Source organism: Erpetoichthys calabaricus, chromosome 10, assembly GCF_900747795.2.
Source record: "Erpetoichthys calabaricus chromosome 10, fErpCal1.3, whole genome shotgun sequence".
NCBI lineage: Eukaryota > Metazoa > Chordata > Cladistia > Polypteriformes > Polypteridae > Erpetoichthys > Erpetoichthys calabaricus.
The window spans coordinates 75266318-75276248 of NC_041403.2; the positions used below are offsets into that span (position 1 = coordinate 75266318).

The 9931-nt window shown below is 38.1% G+C and overlaps 1 protein-coding gene across 4 annotated transcripts in view; it reads right to left on the minus strand.

The window, feature by feature from the left end:
- The window catches only part of evi5a (ecotropic viral integration site 5a), a 251136-nt gene extending 250916 nt beyond the window's left edge, over window positions 1–220 (minus strand). For all 4 annotated transcript variants that reach the window (XM_051932791.1, XM_051932794.1, XM_051932792.1 and 1 more), the window contains exon 1: window positions 53–220. The gene's annotated coding sequence lies outside the window, so the exon portion shown is untranslated. The remainder of the gene's footprint in view (window positions 1–52) is intronic.
- Window positions 221–9931: the final 9711 nt, after the last annotated feature.

Below are 9931 nucleotides of genomic sequence, written 5' to 3' on the forward strand. Positions count from 1 at the left end.
CATTTTCCATGAAAGGACAAAAAGTAAAAGAAGCCTCTCTTCTTTGACTTACCTTGTAAACGTTTTATGACTCACGACAGTAAACATTAACTAGTCATAAACGTATGAAAGTCCACGCACAAAATAGCGACAACAAAGATACATAAAGTTCAAAGGGCCTCAGACGTCGTTTGTAGCTCTTTTACTTCCTATGTTTTCCACGTCTCGAAACACCACAAACTACTCGTTGTCGATGGCCCGCCCCTTCCCCTAACATGACGTCTTGAGGCGCCGGCCGCGCGTTACGTCACAAGGGGCGTGTCTTGGGTTTAAAGGGGCAGACCGGCCCAGCCAGGTTACGCCGCAGTTAACAGGTTGGATGCAGTAGTAAGCATTTTTGGTTCAGTATATTTACGAGAATAATCAGCCTTTTAAATTAAATATTTTGTTTAATGTACATAGACTATATATTCATATTTATTTATTTAGATATGGAATGAAGGTCTATGATATAGATTGCATATTTGTAGTTTTTTATTCCCGAGCTTTCGACAACCTACCTGGTGTCATCATCAGAGGAAAATGATTAGACATAAAAGAATCATAGGCAATATTATAGTAAATGAGTGGGTGCGGTACAAGGATGTTGGATCAATAAGGGGGATTCGGAGGGTATTGGTCATAAAGTATTTTATATATATATATATATATATATATATATATATATATATATATATATATATATATACTGTATATACTGTATATATACAGTATATATATATATATTATATAAAAAAATCCTGGGACGAGACAAGACGTTTTTCAAGAGATTTTTTCAAGTCACACCAACCTCTCAACCGTATTCAACCACACACACGGTACTCTTGTATCGCATTTGTGTGAATGCTTTTGACAGACACAGTTCTTGCTCTCTCAGCTCTTATAAATTTTAATGTTTTCCTCACTTTAAGTTCCCAATTAAAGAAGACGTATTATGTCCCAATCTTATTGAAGAATTTCATCACGTAGGGTTATCAACAGTAAAAATGAGTACACAGGCAATCCTAGCACCAAGGAATGATGAAGATAAAACGAATTAACGCCAAAAATGTCAATCTGGTACACTGCAAATTGGTTAAATGCGTATCAATAGACTATACTGAAACAGTTGGTGGTGATCATGCAGAACATGAAAATATCAACTTATATCAACTTATATCCCGAAGAATATCTACAACCATTAACACTGTCCGATCTTCCTCTGCATAAATTATTGTAGAAAGAAGGATGTATCCAAGAAAGGTAATGTAGTACATCTTCAGGGGATAACATTAGACAACAAAGGAGTTCTTGATATGCCATTCGTATTAAAACTTTAATAGTTTCCCATTAGAATAGCTTTTGCAAAGACAATTAACAAATCTCAGAGAGAAACATTCGAAAAAGTAATTTTATTTAATAGAGAGAAAGAAACGAAAATCAATCATGGGCAGTTATACGTTGCGTTGTTATGATGAAAGTCCAAACAGAGAATCAAAATTCAATGTGATATTGACGAAAATTTAATTTAAAAAGTTATTTTTACTGAAGTTTTACAGTAAAAGTGTAAGTTTAAAAGTATTTGCGTGTTAATTCCAAAGCCAAGTAGAACGAAATTGTATTACGCAATGAATAACTCTAACGCAACATGAAACATAATTTACTTTCAAAGTATTACGTTTCACTATTTTGAACTATGGTTAATTACTCGCTGTAATGTAAAATAGTTAGTTCTATTATGCATATGTAACAATTCCCATGAACATTACAATCTGTTTAAATTGTACATCCGCATCCTCATATGCGAGCGGCAGAACCGCAAAGAGGCTAGCCCATAGCACAGGACCGGGGTTTGGTGAGCGAAGCGAGCAGATGGCAAAGCCCCCTAGTATATATATAAATATATGTCTATCTATATTTTTTTTAGACAGGCAGAACCATAGCGTGATTCTATGCCTGTGTGGAGCTTTTTCATTTTTCCTCCTGTCTGTGAGGACTTTTCTGCTAATGCTCATATTTTCCTTCCACATTCCAAAGAGGGTAGGTTAATTTATGACCCTAACTTGGACACTTAAAAATAATGGGTTTTAAATTTATTTTTATTAACAACATTTACATTTTACAGTTATCAAACAGTTACATTATACATATGTAAACATATACTGTACAGTATATGGTGGTACATTATAAATGTCACAAATGTGCCATTTTTAAAATCTGAATTTTTTTGTGGACCAGGGGCAAGTTTTAGGGAGGTCGGAAGTTCTTCTGGAAGTTTAAAAGGGACTTGATTCATTGATGACTGATATTAGGTCCGGTTTCCCCCATGGAGGTGAGCAGCTCAATTGACAATTGATGATTTAGATAAACCACACAGAAGCATTTGAGACAACCTGACTTCTAATGGCCTCACCTTCACCTCTATATTGAGATTTAAGGAGCTGCGATAGTTTAATCAGAATCAGAATCACTTTTATTCACCAGTACTTATTGTACAGGAATTTAGCTTGGTAGCTTTTGAGCTTCTTATAGCATGACACAACATTACATGCAAATAATATAAATACAGTAAGTCAAAAACATACATTATAAACAGATACAGAATAATGGTATAGTGCTATAAAGCAGGTATGCAAATGATGTGCAAAGGACAGTATGTGTGAGTACAGTGTGTATGTACACTCACACATATACAATGTACATATACTGTACATACACACTCACACACAATCACATCTTCATACAGTATATGACAGAACACACAAATAAGTGAGGAAGACAGACTAAATTACTGGTTTGCAAGGGTTATGGCTGTGAGAAAGAAAATGTTTAGTTGTCTATCAGTTTTAGTTATAATTGACCTGAAGTGTTTACCAGAGGGGAGTTTTTGTAGCTAATGATGACCTGGGTGAAATGAGTCACCCTGTAATTTATTTTTGAAGTGGACTGTTGCTGAACCAAACCAGACAACAATGGAGAATGTGATCACAATTTCAATTATGGTTTTGTAGTTTTGTACTATGATAGGGGCAATCATTTCTTTAGTTGACATAAAAAGTGCATCCATTGTCGAGGCTTTTTAGAGATGGAAGGAGAGTTAATCTGTTTGTGATAGTTGTGCCTAAAAATTTGAAAGATTCCACCATGTTGACTCTAGAATAATTAATAATTTTTACATATTTTTGTTTTGTTTTAGAAGTATTCAGTTGATCCAATGAGTTGTATACAATACTAAGTCAAGCAAGAGCAATTTATCAGTAAGAGGTGCCTTTTCCACTCCCTGCATTCCCACCAATCTTAACTGCTCACTACTGATGGCTGTGAACAAGAGGTCAATAAAGGCCTGGATCTTGGTTTTTAGCCAGAGCACTCACAAGCCCAGACACTCAGACTCCTCGCTCATTCTCTCAAGCGCCTCGATCAGAGCCTCCATGAACTCAGCAAAGATCACAGCATCATCGGCAAAGTCAAGATCAGTGAAATCTGTCTTTACCAAAAGATGCTCCATAGCCGCTGGACCCCATGACCAACACCCAGTCCATACAAGCATTGAACAGAGTAGGAGCAAGAACATACCCCTGACGAACCCCAGAATCAACTGGGAAAAAGACAGAGGTTCTGCCTTCTCTCTGCACAGCATTCACAGTACCAGTGTACAGGCTGGCCATGAAAGCCATCAACTTTGGGGGATCCCACAAAGTCTCAGGATGTCCCACAGGGCAGTTCTATCATTTGCACTCTTTGAGAACCCTCAGTGCCAGGATGTAGTCGATGGTAGACTTCTTAGGTGTAAAACCAGACTGCTCCAGCCGCTGGTAAGTGAGCAAGTTATCAAGGGTCCAATGGAGGATGACCCTAGCAAGGACCTTACCTGGCATTGAGAGCAGTGTTATCCCCCTGTAGGTGCCACCTCACAGTAATATTTGAGAAAGATGTACTCTTGCTCTGTTTCCATTTTTCTAAGATTAGGTGATAACATGGGCTTTTGTGACACCTTTAATTACATTTAATTATGGCAAAGTCCTGAAATCATGATAACATATCTTTGTTAGAGGATAGAAAAGATTGCAATAGCTGTAATTTACTTTAAAACATTATTATAGAACATACAATTAGAAAGCAGTTTACTGTCTGTGTGTAATTGCCATGATTTCCTCATGTCCTTATGGAGGCAGGCTGTTGTCTCTGATTTGTCTTATAAAGAATGAGCATATGCATGCTCTGTATTGGGATTTGTATAATATGTACTCAAGAATTATCTGTCCTTCTTTTTTATAATAGCAGATAGCAGTTACTGTACCTTTGTCTGAAAATTTTTTCTTTGAAGAAGTTGCATGTTGTAAAAGAGGTAACGATTGTCACTTGTTTACTGGAAACAATCGTTTGCTTTTCATAAAGGTCTGTAGAACATAAAGACAGTCTGGCACATTCCTCACTCTAGAGAAAAACACAGTTTTGATAATGTACTGAAAAAGTACAACAATTTTCCTTTCTCTGCTAGTGATTTTTTACACTTTCATGAATTATGATATCTCAATATGCTCACCCGGTAACTAGCACTCAGTGCAAATTCATTTTTGAAAGTTTCCTTCCACAGTTCTAAGAAAGAATGTTGATTGACTCAGTAAGAATGAGTGTGGATGCTTTTAGGAGTGTGTCCTGCAATAGATGGCATCTCATCATGGAGTAGTGTGTGCTTTGTTTTTGGAATAGAGTCCAACTACCTGTATCTCTGTAATGCGTTAGAAAATGGATGGATGGATGGATCTTTGTCCTTTACTTTTTCCACTAAATTCTAAATATAAAGAGCCATGTAACTCTTTCTACTACTTTTGTTTTCCAGCTAAGGCTGGTAAACACATTGCAGTGTTCTTTGGTTCATTGCAGCAATTGGTATGTTTAACAGGTTTGAACAAGCTCTCTTCGGCCAGCTCTGTCAAGGATGTAAACTCGTAATGGCATGTGGTACAATTTTGCCTGCAGGGTACACAAATAGCTCAGTCTGTAGAATCATATGGGTAGCCACAGCCTCCTACCCTACATTTACGGGCACAGACAGACAAACACCAGAATGTCCAAAAGCACACTCCTTTTATTTTCAGCACCACAATGCCTTATTCCAACAACTCTTTCTTTCTTTCTTTCTTTCTTTCTTTCTTTCTTTCTTTCTTTCTTTCTTTCTTTCTTTCTTTCTTTCTTTCTTTCTTTCTTTCTTTCTTTCTTTCTCTTTTCCTCTTCACAATGACCTCCTCTCCCCCCCTCACAAGCTTCGTCTCCTTCCTGCCAACTCTGGCTCAGCTTCTGGAGGGAGGCGGCCCCCTTTATAATAACCCGGATGGGCTCCAGGTGCTCCGTCTGACCTCACTTCCTGGTGTGGTGGAAGTGTCAGGAGGGCACTCGGAAGCACTCCGGGTGTCCTTGGAATTTCGTCCGGCAGCACTTCCTGGTGTGGCAGAAGTGCCGCTCTCCAAGGTTCCAACCATGTCCGGGCGCTCCCTGGCGGTGACTCCGTCTTCGCAGAGGGTTGAGCTTTACAGCTCTGTGACCCCCATGCATTCCAGGGAGGCGGCCCACCTGTGCTCCAGGGAAAATATTGTCCCATTTCCGGTCCCCTGCTTCTTCCGGCATCCCTGGGCATCTATGACATGTGCTATTGAGAGACCACCGCCTATCTAATCTTTAGGTTTCTGGGCCTGTTCTTTTATTTTGCATTCCTCTTTCTCTCCGTCTCATTAACACACAGCTATACCCTGCTTTCTGTAATTAGTGTGTAATTGGTAGTTAAAATAATGTTAGGCCGTTCAATTATCCTACACTGTAATTGTGTTGAGAGAACTGATTGGTATATTGATCATGGCAGATCCCTGTCTTGTGTTTATTACTGCCAGAACTTGCTCTGACCTTTATAAGCAAGTTATGGAAATTATCAGTAGATGGATAAATATGAGGACATAGACTGCTGTCTCAGAGCAACTGCCATGTGCATTATCAGTCCTGAACTGGGTTTCCCAGAGTATACGTCAGCAGTGTTTGTCCATGTTGACCTGACAGAGACCTCTGATCCTCAGTGATAAGCCTTTTCACTATTTCACAGCCTTTTATGCCGCACTCAATGAATGTTCACTTAGCTTTGTGGCTTCATTTTCATAAGCTTTGACCTTATAAGTATTGTATCTGGAGATTTCCTTTTAGCATTTTATTATTGGTTCATTACAGAATACTTACTGTTACATAAAATACAGTAAAATTCTTGCATGTGCTAATCAACATGCAATATGAATGAATGCTGAGTTTAACAACCTTACTGTAGCTTAAAACATCAGCACTCCTTACTTGAAAAATTTCAGAAGATAACTTACACTTTTCTACCTTTAGGAGCATATTGAGTTTCATTCAATAGGCTATTTTAAGGACTGAAAATGTATATTGCAGAAAAGATTAAATTCCACCCAGCCAGGAAATAATTGCCTTTTTTTCTTTTTGCACCACAACTTGCATTTTCCCTTAAAGTTTTTCAAAACAAAAGGTTTTAAACTTACCAAACCCATATATTTATTTTTGTAACTGAATCTTCAGTTGCCTAATATACAGTATTTATGATCTGCTTATTCTGTTTTTTGTCAACCTTTACCAGTAATCAACTGCTATGTATTCCTATTTGATTTTACCTTTTGCTGGCTGTTCTGTAGATTATATCTCCTTCCTGTATTATTGTTTTGAATTCTCATGTTTTGGGCTTCACTATCTTGTTCCTCTGAATTGTATTCTTGTGTGCTTTGTCAAACACCTTGAGATGATATTTTCTTTGAAAGGGGCTAAATCTACTACCAAAATATTGAGTAAATTATCACAATGTTTCTGTTTTCTTTCCTTCACTTCATCAGCGAGTCATCTACAGTATATTTGTTCAATTTTCTGTACCCAATTAAATTGTATTAAGTGAGCATCATTCAAATACTATATAATCACATTAGTGTATAGAAACTGCATGTACTTACTTTAAAATAAGTCATACATTTAGAAATTTAGCTATCATACTATATGATTCACTCCATCTATTTTAAAAGAATTCTGACTTTTTAAGAGTGGGGTGCGATTCATCAAACTGATATACTGTAGGTGTGTCTTATCTTGTTGAGCTTATCATGTGTTTGATCTAGAATTAACTTTACAAAAAAAAATCCAGTAGATACCTTAATTTTTCTTTTTAAACTCATGAATTTAGTCAACAATAGCAATGCTAGCTCTACCAATAGACATTCATTATAATGAAACACTTTGTCTAAACTCTCCTCAAAGTCCGTAGACTTTAGACGGGCTCTTAATCAATAACAATGGGGAAATGTTTAATCAATACATGTTGTGTCAACATTTGTTTTAAATGAAGTGGCTTCTATCTGGAAATGCAGTCAGATGCTATGCTACAATCACAAGTCAAATCAATTACTAGAATTCTAAATTGTTTAAATCAGTATAACAATTTACATCAAGCATAAAGGTGACATCAGAACAAATTATGTTTACTTTGTTAAAATCTGCTCTTTTTTTAGATTGATCAATCAATCAATCAACTAATAAATTCTAATTTATACAGTGTAGAAGGGTGTCACACACGGGCGTCGGGAGGACTCTTCTAAGGGCCAGGGAATGGTACACAATAGCCCGCTGAGACGAGGGGGGGGGGGGGGGGGCTACCGCTGACCTTGTCCTGTTCTTCCTCTTCCCCCACAGCTCCGAGATGCCGCCCAGCAAGGGCAATTAACCCTACCCCTTCCGGAAATACCGATATAAAGGGAGTACCGGCAAAGAGAAAGGCGGCTTCTGCAGGGATACCGGAATGAGCTGCACGCCGGAGCCCGTGACTTTTTGAAAGGACTGATTCTTGTGAAGGAAGTCCCTATACGGGACAGCGCTGAAGCACAATTTTCGTTACTTTTTGTTTATTTTGTCTGTTCTTCTTGCGACTATTAAACGGGACAACCAGTTTGGTGTCCCAACATTCAGACTGTTTCCAGTCTGTCCTTCCACCACCCGACCACAAGGGGAACAGGCATGAAAAGGGAAGAATCCATTACCCAGACGGGAGGTCAGTGTGACGACGCAGATGAATTGAAACAAATACATAAGTTTGTGCCTAGCTGGTATAAATTTATGGATGCACCAGCATTATCCAGGAGTCGGGAGCAGTTCAGTCCCCTGTATGATAGGCAGCAGTGGTCCTCATGTGAGAACCCAATTCCACAGGGACGCTTGGGAATTGGACTTCGGAAGTGTATCGTTAGAGGGTGCTGTTGGGGGAGGACCTCCCTACTTTTTCTATGGCCTGGAAGTGCTTCCTGGAAGACATGGCATGGATTGGAAGTATTCCCAGGTCTGAAATAAACGGACTGTGCTGCCTCAATTCAATTGAGTCAGAGCCGGGAGGATGGAAGGCAATACTCAATTGGAGGAGGAGGAAGAATTGGTTTATGCGGAATATTCATTGTGTATTGTGGCTAATAACTGGCGTGAAAATTGTGTAAAGGTGCTTCTGTGGAATAAATATCCATTGTTTTATTCATACAACGTGTGTTGTGTTACAGTGTCTGTGGGTTGGGGCACTCCCTTGTGGTTAACAATAATTACTTTTTGCACAAATAAAACACAAGACATTTTACAAACAAGCCTGAAGACTGGATAAATCAAGCACAGCTTAAATGACAGGTAAATGTTGAATAAGTAGGAAGAGTCTGTAAATATACTTGCTGACTGGGTATCAAATGTGTTTGCTAAGCATCTACTGCCTGAATTCTCAATACAATCAGGCTCCTGAAATGTGTTCCTGGTATGGTGCATAATACTAAGTTAATTGCGACTGTAATAAGTTATATTCATCTTAATGAGTGAATGACTTAGTACTGTTTGCAGAATTGAATGTTTAGTAATCTCTTTTAATACTGATAATTTCTAGTCCTCCCATAGTGGTAAAGTTTAGATTATGATCATGCCAGGGTTCCTCCCTTGGCTTATGTTTAAATTTCTTCTTTGTTCTTTGTTTACTTTCATTATTGTTCAATGTTCGACATTATTTTTTAAAATATTGTTCTGGTTATTTGTCTAATTATGTATTACGTGTTAATTTTATTCTATTTTATTATCTAACATTTATATGTGATTTGAAGTTCTCTTATATTTCTTGTGTTTTGTGGGTGGATCCCCAAGAGGCAGGGACCCCCATCCATCACAGTTAATGGACTGCCCCATGTGATATAAAGGCAGGCCTAGAACAGAAGTCCTGGCAGGTCATTTGAATGTGCTCCTGTGGATTTTGGTAGCTCGAATGTGATTTTCATTGATTTTTTTGCAACGGTTCTCAACATTTTGATATTGTTTCTTGGATTATTCTTGTGGATTTCAATTTGGGACTTTTACATTTTAGCCAAATGCTTTTTGATTAATTTGTAGTCCTTTGACAATTTAATTTATCATTTTCCTTTTCATTTAATAAATTGTTAAAATTTATTGTGGTCTTGCTCTTTACGAGTCAGGAGGTAAAGGTGATCCCCTGCCTAGTGGGACCTTTTGAGTGTATTTTGGTACATTATAGAATATATTTCTGAAATGTGGTAGTCAAGTGCATTTTGCCCTAGTGTAGACCATACCCACCTACTCAAGTGGAAGCCTGGCTTCCTTTTGGCGCACCTCCTCTGGGCAGGTTGGTGGGATTCAGGCCTGCTTCCCTGGCTGATTTTGAAGGCCTCACAATATTTTGGCCGCTTTGTGAAATAAATAACAACAATTTGAGTCCTTAGATGGACTGGTGTCCCATGCAAAGCTTGTTCTGGCTTCTTGTGATCCTATAAGTGAAAGTGAGTCCAGATACATCTATAAAATGAAGACTTATAACTTGAGGAAAACAGACTTTATGGGGATG